Source organism: Rhinopithecus roxellana, chromosome 5 (genome assembly GCF_007565055.1).
Source record: "Rhinopithecus roxellana isolate Shanxi Qingling chromosome 5, ASM756505v1, whole genome shotgun sequence".
Classification (NCBI taxonomy): domain Eukaryota; kingdom Metazoa; phylum Chordata; class Mammalia; order Primates; family Cercopithecidae; genus Rhinopithecus; species Rhinopithecus roxellana.
The window spans coordinates 151,237,604-151,249,576 of record NC_044553.1 but is presented as its reverse complement, the minus strand read 5'-3'; the positions used below and the strand labels follow the sequence as shown (position 1 = coordinate 151,249,576).

General features: G+C 46.6%; 1 protein-coding gene across 1 annotated transcript in view; it reads left to right on the top strand.

Moving 5' to 3' along the window:
- Nucleotides 1-492: 492 nt before the first annotated feature.
- LGMN (legumain) overlaps nucleotides 493-11,973 on the top strand; it is a 43,929-nt gene continuing 32,448 nt past the window's right edge. The window contains exon 1 of the mRNA XM_010384503.2: nucleotides 493-505. The gene's annotated coding sequence lies outside the window, so the exon portion shown is untranslated. The remainder of the gene's footprint in view (nucleotides 506-11,973) is intronic.

Sequence of the window (11,973 nt, the reverse complement as noted above, 5' to 3'; positions counted from 1 at the left end):
GTATTTTTGAGGTTTTCCTAAGTGGGTCCAATGTGCAGATAGGTTTGCTCCAAGAGCTGGTATGATATTTCGGTATATGCTTCTGGGATCACTGCAGCCCCAGATGTCAAGTACCTCGGTTTCCCGACCTCAGCTCATTGCGCAACTACTGCTCCTCCACCCCCGCGCCCAGTCCAGAAACCCCTGCCGGTGCACACTGGGATTTGTAGTCCCTTTGGCTCGCCGGTCTCATCCTCTCCTCCCATTGGTTTTGGCAGATGCCACGCCCCGTAGCTCCACCAGTCACCGCGGCGCAGTGGCCCTTAAGCGAGGAGCTGCGGCGCCCGCAGCAATCACAGCAGTGCGGTCGTAGTGGGTGGTTGGTGTGAGGCTGCGCGCCGCCGCGAGTTCTCACGGTCCCGCAGGCGCCAGCACCGCAGTCACTCACCGCCGCCGCCGCCGCCGCCGCCGCCACCACCACCACCACCACCACCACCACTACTGCCACCACGGTCGCCTGCCACAGGTAACCGCGAGCCCCAGCACAGAACCAGGTTCAGCCCCCACGCCCGAGGCCAGGGCCTCCCGTCTGCTCTCTGAGGCTCTCGACGTCAGGGCTGGGATTTTCATTTTTCCCGTCCCTTTCTGAGTAATCAGTTTCTCATCCTGCGAGGGGGATTTTCGGGAAATGGTGAATCCAGAGGGAAGGGAAACCCTGCGGCCTCTCTGCCTGGTGGTACTGGGGATGGAGGTCTCTCTTCTCACGCGTGTGGTTGGAAGGGCTCAGCGCTCTGGAGGGGGAAACTAAAGCGCAGGAGGAGACGTGATTTGCAGATCCCACAGCCAGGGGCCCCAACAGGGACTGGGGCTTGGTTCCAGGCTTTACGACCTGGGAACAGTTCAGACTTTCGATGCTTTTAATGTGGAGGATTGCACCCGTGGGAAAGGGCTATTAACGACGACAACAAAAATACCCAGGCTTATGAAGACATCTGTTTAGAGAAGTCAGGGAAGCTCTGGTTCTGGGAGGTTTGAGCTGGTGAGAGTTTCAGGACCACCCACATCAATATTGGAAGTGAAAGTTAACTGGTTTTTTTTCCCGTCCGTATTAGATTTGAGGTTATACCTACGAGGAGTGTTCTGTGCCATGCATTGTAGTATCTGGGGGCTGGAAGAAGAAACTCTGTGTCACGTGCTTTGTTTTAGAGATGAAAAGGAGTGCCCAGGGTAGGTGACTAGCCCTGTGGTATGTGGTGAATGGAGTAGCCCAGCTTTCTTTACTCTGGGACTTGCATAGCAAACATTCACTGAGCCTTACTAAGGTTTTTGAGCAGAGATTATTTCATAAAGGGGAGAGACAATCTCTAGTGAACAGTTCCAGCCTTAAAGGGCTGGAGTATACAGGTGTGTACAGGGGCAGCATCTAACGCTGACTTGTGGGAGAGATTGGGACTTCGCACAGATGGGGAGGCTTGAGTGGAGTTTATGTGGATTTTTTGTTTGTTTGTTTTGTTTTGTTTTTGAGACGGAGTCTCGCTCCGTTGCCCAGGCTGGAGTGCAGTGGTGCAATCTCGGCTCACTGCAACCTCCACCTTTCCGGTTCAAGCGATTCTCCTGTCTCAGCCTCCCGAGTTCTTGGATTACAGGCACCTGCCACCATGCCTGGCTAATTTTTGTGTTTTTAGTAGAGACGAGGTTTCACCATATTGGCCAGGCTGGTCTCGAATCCCTGACAAATGATCTGCCCGCCTCAGCCTCCCAAAGTGCTGGGATTAGAGGCATGAGCCACTGCGTCTCGCCTTGGAATTTGAGGGCTGGGCAGGACCTAGTGAGATGAAGGAAGAGAAGAGTGTTTCATCTGGAAAACAGCATGATGAAGGTAGAGAAAGAGCAATGCTTTTGCACTGGAGTCGTGGAGTCTGGTGCAGTAAGGGATTTCATGTGGGTGGTGGATTTTATGTGTGAGAATACAGAGATATGTCGTGCAGGGCTTCCTGTGCTGCTGTGAGAGATTTGGATGTTATCCTGAATGTCCAGGAAGCCACATTTACTGTAGATCTGTATCTTAGATACTCTGTAGTGTGGAAGTGTTGGAGAGAGGCCATACTAAGGATAGGGAGGTCATTGCAGTAATCCCTAGGAGAATGGTGAGGGTTTTAAAGACAGTTGCAGTGGGAGGGGAGGAGAAAAGATTTGAGAGCTCTAAGGAGGTAGAATACACCATACCCAGCCTTAGTCAGTAAGAAATATGTAGAAGTAAACTCTGTCTCGAGTTTTCCAGCCCATGACTATCTTCTGAAGAAATGTCCAGCATATTTTTTTTTAACTGCACAAGTTGCTTTGCAGACGATAATTGGAATCCCAGTTTATCAGGGGAAAGTTGTCACATGTATTGACTGTATTGAAATCTGAATGGTTAAATAATCATATGATAAGACTCAGATTTTCTTGTAATCCAGGAAATACTCATTGAAACCATAATTAGATCATTGTATATTCATCAGGTTAGGAATTGCAAAGTTTGACACTATCAAGAGATGATAAGTATTTGAAAAAAATGAGATTCTCATTCACTACTGGTTGCAAGTGTATCTTTGAACAGTATAGCCACTAGCAGATTGGGTATATCTTAAGATCAGTGGTTCCACTTCTAGAAAATACTAAGAAGCCAGAGATATTTCTATACAAGGGGAAGGATATTAGGGTTGTTTGTGGCAACACTGCTTATAATGGTTTAAAATGCTTATAATGGTTTAAAAAATTGGAAACAGCCTAAATGTCCATTAGTAGGGGAATGCTTGTAGAGTGGGTATACATCTTTTTATAATAAATCGATTGGGAAGAAATGCTAATTTAGGATAGTGGTTACTTTGCAGTGTGGGGAGGATGGGATGGGACAGAAGGAACAATTTCGTCTGTAATGTAGAAAAAAGATGAGTGGGTTTATAAAATAACGGAGAATGGTCTGGATGATAGGTAACTGGTGTTTTATGTTATTCTTTGTACATTTCTATAGGTTAATGTCCACCCTTCAATTTCTTGAAGTAAAAGTTAAAGTAAAAATTTAACTTGAGTTAGCATGTAGCTATAAAAGTTAGGCTCAGTCATTTTGGGAAAAGGCTGCAGACTGTACTGGTCTCAGGTTTCAAAAATAGTAATTTGGGTGAAAGAAAACTCAAATTCCAAATAAGCATTTAAAATAAAAATGTGGAGAAGTTATTAACCATTGAGCGACATTTTTGACTTTTTAAATTTTTAAATTTTTTTTGTAGAGACTAGGTCTCACTGTCTTGCCCAGGCCAGTCTCAAACTCCTGGGCCCAAGTGACCCTCTGGCTTTGGCCTCCCAGAGTACCAGGATTATAGGCAGGAGCCACTGTGCCCACCATTGACCAAAATTTACTTTCCTAGAAACCTAAGTTCTAATCATTAATAGATTAAAAACTTTTTTTTTTTTACTGCTTCTTTTGAAATACATGTTACTTGCTTATACTTTCCGTAATGCTAAAAGATAATTTCCTAAAAAAACAGATAAAGTCATTACTTTGTAAAATGTAAAACTGAACATGTGTTAAGAATTTTATTTAACTCATTAATGAGGAAACTTGGTGAGGTGTTGGAGACTCCAAAGTACAACCAATTTGTAGATTATAAATACTGAATTGAATTTGCAAATGAAAGACAAAACTGGCCTCTACAGAGGAGGAAGGAAGTCAAATGAACCTCCGTTTGGTAGCATGCATTTGCCTGTCTAGACTAGAATTATTTGCATTGCTGTTACCCATAGTATGCAGAATTATAAAATAACTCCTGTGAATCAGAGTTAGATAACCTTGAAGAGTATGCTCTAATCTAGAAGCTAGTTTGCCAATAAATCACATTTTCTCTGTAGGAAAAAATGATAAACTAACCTGAGTAAAATAGACTTTTCTTTTTGTTTTTTGTTTTTTTTGGAGACAGAGCTCACTCTGTCACCAGGCTGTAGTGCAGTGGCGCGATCACGGCTCACTGCAACCTCTGCCTTCTGGGTTCAAGCGATTCTCCTGCCTTAGCCTCTTGAGTAGCTGGGACTACAGGCACACGCCACCACACCCAGCTAATTTTTGTATTTTTAGTAGAGACGGGGTTTCACCATTTTGGCCAGGATGGTCTTGATCTCTTGACCTTGTGATCCGTCTGCCTTGGTCTTTCCAAGTGCTGGGATTACATTCGTGAGCCACCGCTCCTGGCCTAGATTTTTCATTTGAGATAAGATCTAACTGGATGATGATAATAATTTTTTTTTTTTTTTTGAGACAGAGTCTCCCTCTGCTGCTCAGCTTAGAGTGTTGTGGTTCGATCTTGGCTCACTGCAACCTCTGCCTCCAGGACTCAAGCAATTCTTATGTCTCAGCCTCCTGAGTAGCTGGGATTACAGACGCATGCCACCATGTCTGGCTAATTTTTGTATTTTTAGTAGAGACGGGGTTCCGCAATGTTGGCCGGGCTGGTCTTGAACTCCTGGCTTCAAGTGATCCGCCCACCTTGGCCTCCCAAAGTGGTGGAATTGACAGGCGTGAGCCACCACGCCCAGCCTGGATTTTGTTTTAATCCTGTTCTTTAACCAGAAAATCAAAGGATTTAAAGGACTGAATGACCCTTTAATAAGCTCTACTATCTCATTTCACAGATGGATCGTGAAGGCCCAGAGAGAGGAAGGGTCTCCCCTGAATTAGTAGCTGTGTCTTTTGTTAAAGAAAAATTGCATCAGATGCCTTTTTAAATTTTTTTTTTTGAGATAGAGGACAGAGGTCTCTCTGTCACCTAGGCTGTATGGTTCACTGCAGCCTTGACTTCCCGGGCTCAAGGATCCTCCCTGCTCAGCCGCCTGAGTAGCTGGGACCACAGGTGTGCACCATCATGCCGGCTGTATTTGCAGAGACAGAGTCTCCTTATATTGCCCAGGCTGGTCTGGAACTAATGGGTTTGAGTGATCCTCCTGCCTTGGCCTCCCAAAGTGTTGAGATTACAGGCACGAGCCACCATGCCCAGCCTGTATCGAATGCTTTTTGAAATTTTTTCTGTTTGACACGGGGTCTCACTGTGTTACCCATGTTGGTCCCAAACTTCCGGGCTCTAGCAATCCTTCTACCTCAGCCTCCTAAGTAGCTGGGACTGCAGGCATGTGCCGGTGTGCCACTCATGGGTACTTTTTAAAAACAGTAAGACAGGCTGGGTGCAGTGGCTCACACCTGTAATCCCAGCACTTTGGGAGGCTGAGGCAGGCGCATCACTTGAGTCCAGGAGCTTGAGACCAGCCTGGCCAACATGGCAAAACCTAAAAATACAAAAATTAGCTGGCATGGTGGTACATGCCTGTAATGCCAGCTACTCTGGAGGCTGACACATGAGAATTGCTTGAGCCTGGGAGGTGGGGGTTGCAGTGAGCTGAGATCGCACTATTGCACTCCATTCCGGGCAATAGGGTGAGATTGTCTCAAAAAAAAAAAATCAAAACGAAACAAAAAACAGCAAGACATTTTCTTTTAGCTACTGCAGTAGGAGAGAGAGACTTCAGTATGGAATGGAGCTCAGCTCTCGAATGGCAAGGTCAGCTGGGGATTTATAGCCCATGGACAAGGTGAAGGGGGTTAGTGGAATTCATTCAGCTTAAAATATTCAGTATACTAAGGTGCCTTTTTTTGAGCTAGTGGGTCCTGAACCCCATCAATAGAATATTACTAAGAGGAACTTCATTAGATATCGAGGGTGAGGGATTCTCTTCTGGATTCTTGCTAAAACTGGACCTGGCAGACCAAGGCCTTGTGGAGAAGAGGGCTCAGAGGAACCTGACTAAAGTTTGGTCAAGGAGACAGTTCTTGTCACCTGTCCTAATTTCTTCTGCATGTTGTCAGCCGAAAAACCTTGCAGCATGATTTTATTTTATTTGATTTTTAGATGGAATCTCATTCTGTTGCCCAGGCTGGAGTGCAGTGGCACAATCTCGGCTCACTGCAACCTCTGCCTCCTGGGTTCAAGCAGTTCTCCTGCCTCAGCCTCCCGAGTAGCTGGGATTACAGGCGTGTGCCACCATGCTTGGCTAATTTTTGTATTTTTAGTAGAGATGGGGTTTCACCATATTGGCCAGGCTGGCCTCAAACTCCTGGCCTCAAGTGATCCACCCACCTCGGCCTCCCAAAATGCTGGGATTACAGGCATGAGCCACTGTACCCGGCTCCCAGTGAAGTCTTTTAAGTGAATTACTGACCTAGTATAGCCCTATAACCTGAGCAGGGACGAAGGCCAAGTGGGAACAGCAGAGGACTTGTCATTGGAGTCTGGTGAAGTCTGTAAAGGCTTGTTCATTGACTTTGACTTTGTGTAACTCAGATAGTCCATTGATAGGCTCTTCTAAGATAAGAGCTGTTTATGCAGCAAGCCCACTAGTGCCTTAAAATAGTAGGGCACGGAAGAGCACCGTGGGTGTCCTACTGCCGGAGGAAACTGTGAGGGCCTGCTCTGTGCTCAGGCCCTGGGGTACAGGGTACAGCGTCTGTGGTTCTAGGGCCTCCCAGACTTTCACATAAGTAACTCTTTCTTTGGGTGACAAGCAGGTGATGTAGTAGAACAAGCAGTCTTTGCCGTCAGATCTGTGTGGTCCCAGCAGTCCCACTGACCACCAAGTTTCTCTGCCTCTCTGAGCCTCAGTTTCCTCACCTGTCTAAAGGGAGTGGGGATCCTTGCTTACAGGGAACTGTTGTGAGGATGGTGTGAATAAAGTGTCTTGCACATTGTGTGGTCCATAGTCGATACCCACAAATGTGCCACTCGCCACCTCTGTGCCACTCCGCAACACGTCCCACTCTCTGGGAGTCTTTTTTTTTTTTGAGACAGATTTCGCTCTTGTTGCCCAGGCTGGAGTGCAATGGTGCCATCTCGCTCACTGCAACCTCCGCCCCCTGGGTTCCAGTGATTCTCCTGCCTCAGCCTCTCAAGTAGCTGGGATTACAGGCATGTGCCACCACGCCTGGCTGATTTTGTATTTTTAGTAGAGGCGGGTTTCTCTATATTGGTCAGGCTGGTCTTGAAATCCCAACCTCAGGTGATCCTCCCACCTCGGCCTTCCAAAGTGCTGGCCTTCCAAAGTGCTGGAATTATAGGCATGAGCCACCGCGCCCAGCCGAGAGTCTTTCTCTCTGATCTTTCCTGGCTAGAGCAATGACTGTCTGTGTTGTCTTCTCCCCGCACGGGGTTAGCAGATGACACACGTGCCCCAACAGCACCCCTGGGAGATCTTTTCAGTCTTGGCGCATTACGATTTGCCTTAGGTTCTTTTTAAAGGCTTCACAGTATCCCACCATGAGGCTGTACTGTAATTGATCCAGCTAGACTATGTTGCTTCCAGGGGTTTGCCCTAATGTATGGGCTGGTGCTCTCACCTCCTTAGTTTCTTCCCCTTTTACAAATGACACCTCCCACTCCTACTGGGACTCCCTCCCTCTCCTGCCTTATTTTTGTCTATCACTCTCATCACTATCTGATAACTGATGTGTATAAATGGTCTATCTCTTCTCTCTGGAATGCCACCTCCACGAAGGGTTTTGTCTGTTTGGCTCACTGTTCAATGCCTGTGAGCAGCTAGCAGGTGCTCAGTCCACGTTTGTTGTATGGATTCGGGATGGGGTGTATGTAGGAGAGAGTAGATAGGAGAAGGGCAAGTTAAAGGAGAGGAGGTAGATGATGATGACGCCTCTGTGAGATGAAGCCTGTGTAATGGGGGCCGTGGACAGCCACAGCCAAAAACAGCAGAGTCACAAAGAGCTAGTAGTTTAGCAGGGATCGTTCACTTTTTCATCAGTTTTTCACTTAGATAAACCAGGAATCACAGGGATGCTGCCAGATTATTGGTGCTTTGTTTTGAGGCTTTGACTTTGTCAAAAATCATGCAATAAATGCCCACAGGAAATTAGTAAGGTAGCTGCTTTGAGGCATGTTCATTGCCAAGGGTAATGGAATGATTATTTTACTTTTGTGTCTCTCTTCACTCCAGACCTTTCTATGTTTATATGTTTCCCAAAATAGTGTTAGTGTATGTGGTTTTTTTCTTTTTGAGACTGCACCCTCTGCCTCCTGGGTTCAAGTGATTCTCCTGCTTCAGCCTCCAGAGTAGCTGGGACTACAGGTGCATACCACCACGTCCAGCTAATTTTTATATTGTTAGTAGAGACGGGGTTTCACCATGTAGGCCAGGATGGTCTCGATCTCTTGACCTCATGATCTGCCCACCTCGGCCTCCCAAAGTGCTGGAATTACAGGCGTGAGCCACTGTGCCCGGCCATGTATATAGTTTTTTAAGGTAGCATTTTCTATTCAGCAACATACTGTGAGACTTTTGATATAGCGTTGTAGTTGGGGAATCACGACTCTGTGTTTATAAGAAAAAAGAATAATGGGCCGGGCGAGGTGGCTCACGCCTGTAATCCTAGCACTTTGGGAGGCCGAGGCAGGTGGATCACAAGGTCAGGAGTTCAAGACCAGCCTGGCCAACATGGTGAAACCCCATCTCTACTAAAAATACAAAAATTAACTGGTGGGTACCTGTAATCCCAGCTACCTGGGAGGCTGAGGCAGGAGGTTGAACCCAGGAGGCAGAGGTTGCAGTGAGTTGAGATCATGCCACTGTATTCCAGCCTGGGCTACAGAGCAAGATTCCATCTCAAAAAAAAGAAAAAAGAATAATGGAGCAGGACCATTACCAGGTAGACTATGAAAAAGTCATTTTCTAAATAACTAAGTGGTGCTTTTTTGGTGCCTGCTGCGTGTTTGCTGATTTAGGTGGATAAGCAGGTGGTGTCCGTTCTGTTGTTCACAGTCAGGTCAACCATTTGTTTCTGGTATTTTATTTATTCTTTTTTTTTAATCCTAAATATAAGGAGGTAAAAGTCACACACCATTGCCCCCAGAGGAATGAGCCTCTTTGGGACTATGTCATATGGATGAAACTCAGAATAAACAGGTGTGCAAACTAGGGAACCCATTTATTGCTGATGAAAGATGACAGTAACAACCAGGCTGTGCCTGCCATGTGGTCTGGGGGCATATTCTCCCTCCCTCAGACAAGGTCAGCAACCTATGACCTATGGGCCAAATAAACCACCTATTTTATAGATAAAGTTTTATTGGAACATAACCATGTTCATTTGTTTATATATTGTCTCTGGCTGTAAACGGCTTATGGGTTAGTAATTCATCAATTCCAGAGACCAATTAACAAGAGCAAGATCTGGTACAAAGAAGGTGATTTATTTCCAAGTTGCTTAGGAGAAGAAGCACAGGCATCCCACCTTTAAATGTACTGCTTTGCTTTTGGAGCAGAAAGCGGGCACATTAAAAAGGCAGGGGAGGAAGCAAGCAAGGTGGGGTGTCCATGTGTTAGCTTGGTGTCTTATCTACTGTGCTGTCTGTCGGTTGAGCTGGTGACTGCTGGCATCTTTGTGGGCAGGACTAGGCCAAAAACTCCCCAGGTGGGTGGAAGTAGCAGGCATGCTTTTTGACCATTATCTCTCGAGGCAACCTCCTGGTGGGTGAGGGTTCTGTATTGGGCATGCTTTGGTCTGTAAATCAACTGTTAACTCTTGAGGAGTTAGATGAACTTGCCCTGTAGGGAGTGTCTGGTGAAGGAGGGGCGGGTAAAAGGCTATATTTGTGTTTCTCAAGGGCTAAATAGGAAGCGGGGAACCACAGGAACGATAAAAGAAGAGTAGAGACAAAAATAATTAAACGATCTCTTAGAAAAATGCGAGTACTTGGTGACTTGGTTGCTTTCAAGATACAGTGGCAGAGTTGAATAGTTGTGAGAGAGATGGCCTGGCCTGCAAAACCAAAAATATTTACTTTCTGGTCCTTTGCAGAGAAAGTTAGTCTACCCCTACCCTAGGGGAAGGCTTTCCAGGGAGGCTGCTGGGTGAGCTCCGAGTAGGTGAGAGCCATTGGTTGGAACATCTTGGGTAGTGACTGTCACACCTCTCTTGTGGGGTCACCGAAGAGCTTGGGGTACATGGATATTTTTGCTCCTTGACTCTCTCTCGCCTGTCCTCACTGTTGCTTCCTCACATCTTTGTATAATTGTATCTAGTATTGATTCCTTACCTTCGAGTTGACAGGGGTGCTTGAACCAGAGTGACTCCGTGTTGAACAAGGGCCGGGTAAAATTTGGCTGAGACCTGCTGGGCTGCAGTCCCAGGAGGTTAGGCATTCTTAGTCACAGGATGTTTACGGTTAAGGGAACAGGTTAATGTTTACCAAATAGACCCAGGAAAGGTCCTGATGTCCCAGTATCTTAAGAACAAAAGGATTTTTAGTTTAATAATAAGTTCACTTTATTTCATTTGTTTATTTATTTATTTATCTATTTATTTATTTAAGACAGGGTCTTGCTCTGTCGCCAACACTGGAGTGCAGTGGCACGATCTTGGCTCACTGCAGCTTCTGCCTCCCGGGTTCAAGTGATTCTCGTGCCTCAGCTTCCTGAGTAGCTGGGATTATAGGCGTGCGCCACCACGCCCGGCTAAATTTTGTATTTTTAGTAGAGACGGGGTTTCACCATGTTGCCCAGGCCTGGTCTCGAACTCCTGACCTCAAGTGATCCGCCTGCTTGGCCTCCCAAAGTGCTGGGATTACAGGTGTGAGCCACCGCGCCAGACCATAAGTTTCACCTTAAAGATAATAGCATAGATTCTTGTGAAAGACAGCAGCTCTACAAAGATTAACGAGCCTCTGTCACAAGCCCTTGTAGTAGGCACATCTCCCTGTGGCTTTGTTTTGCTTTGTTGTCTTATGTCTAAACAAGCATTGCACCTAAGGTGGACATGGTCCTTCTCTTGCTTTTGGGAACACCCTGTTCTGTCTATAGAGTAACCTGTTCTTTCATTCTTTCACTTGCTGAGTAAGCTTGCTTGCACATTATTCTGTGGACTTGCCCCAAATTCTTTCTTGCATGAGGTCCAGGAACTCTCTGTTGAGGTCTGGATCAGGATCCCTTTCTGGAAGCACAGCCCCACAGTGAGCCCTTGTCAGGTGGAGTGGACGTGTGGGGAGCCTCCTCAGGTGCACTTTAACAGACCCCGTGGTTCTAGCACTGGGGGTCCTCAGCACTCCACTGACCTGTCTGTTATGTGCCATACTAGCCCCTACCGAAGAAAACAAATCTGGGGGCGTCTTACTGTAGTTACCAGTTGCCCATCCATGGGCCTTGCAGTGGAGCTAAAGAAACCTAAATTTAGCACCAATTCAGGCTTTCAGCTTAATAATTAAGTTCTTGTTAGGAGATAGCGCTTGAGGATGGAGCAGTGCAGTCTGTTGACCAGGATGCTGGATTGAGGACAGGTGGACCAGAGCCTGGGGGATTTCATGCAGTTCTGCCACATCAAAGGTAATCTGAGGCTAGCAGCATAGTGTCACCTGAGACTTGTTAGAAATGCAGTCTCATGGCGGCGGTGGAGGGGGGCGGTCATGCAGTGACGCATGCCTATAATCCCGGCACTTTGGGAGGCCGGGATGGGCGGATCACCTAAAGTCAGACATTCGAGACCAGCCTGGGCAACATGGCGAAACCCTGTCTCTACTAAAAATACAAAAATTAGCTGGACATGGTGGTGGGCACCTGTAATCTCAGCTACTCGGGAGGCTGAGGCAGGAGAATCGCTTGAACTTGGGAGGCGGATGTTGCAGTGAACCGAGATCGCACCACTGTACTCCAGCCTGAGCCACAGAGCAAGACTCTCAAAAATAAAAAAAAAATAAAACAAAAAAACAAAAAAACGAGAAATGCAGTCTCAGGCCCTACCCCAGGCCTACTGAATCAGAATCTGCCTCCTAGATCCCCAGGTGACCTAGGTGCATATTCAAGTGGGAGAATTACTGGCCTAAGACTCTTTTCAAGAGACTCAGGGCTTCCTATTTAGTTAGTGGAGAAAATCCATCGCTTTGAGGACTCGACTCAGAACGTTGAGGATGG